We start from the raw sequence: 889 nt of genomic DNA on the forward strand, positions 1-889 counted from the left end.
GTACATTGCATGTTTTGTGCAGCATGTCAGTAACTAGTTCGAAGGTTATAACGAACAATTTGAAATAGACATTTGAATAAGATTTTCTTTGAGTTTCATTCAGCGGGAAAGATTTCCTGCACATGTCAGCGAAACGTTGATTACACATTACTTCTATTCAGAATTTTTCATTTCGATTTTCAGAATATTTTTAAAAAATTAGTTTGTTTTTCGACAAGCATGTTGTAAGTGTTATTGAATTCACACAGGTCTTTGGCACGGACGTTTTTTCATTAATGAACGTTGCTTTCGGGGAAATTATTTTAATATAAGCAGCAAACGACAAAAACACATGCACAGACAGTACACGTTTTTCATTGCAAAAGCACACTTTGAGATAGTATGGAATGCATAAAGGAGAACTATTAACTTCATTATTGAAAAGATGCAATAGATTACTTAATGTAAAATATGTAGTAGGCGTGGTTACAATACTAAATGCCACATTCCTGTGCAATGAATAAGAAATAATTTTAATGAATTGGCCGATTCACATAAAGTAATTGCTCTATCTCTTCCAGTCAAGTTAATTATAATTCTCTGACTCAAATAGTAAACTAGCAGTATGTTTACGTCAAAAAAAGACGTTAGATGTAGACCAGCCAAATTCGGAGAACGTGTAAATTCCTTCTCTGCGTAGTAATTCATTACAGGATGATACGTGAAGTAAAAGGAAAACGAGTGGCAGAAATAGACTAGACATTTTGTATTCTGATAAGTTAAAATTCCAGTAAGAAAACGGTACGAATGTGTTCGCCCCAATCACGGGTTTAAAAAACGTCCTCCGAGGTAATATAGTCTGAAACGGAGGAGGAAAAAGGAAGAGATTAAACGAAAAAGGAGGAGATGA

The sequence above is a fragment of the Penaeus monodon genome, chromosome 32 (assembly GCF_015228065.2).
Source record: "Penaeus monodon isolate SGIC_2016 chromosome 32, NSTDA_Pmon_1, whole genome shotgun sequence".
Classification (NCBI taxonomy): domain Eukaryota; kingdom Metazoa; phylum Arthropoda; class Malacostraca; order Decapoda; family Penaeidae; genus Penaeus; species Penaeus monodon.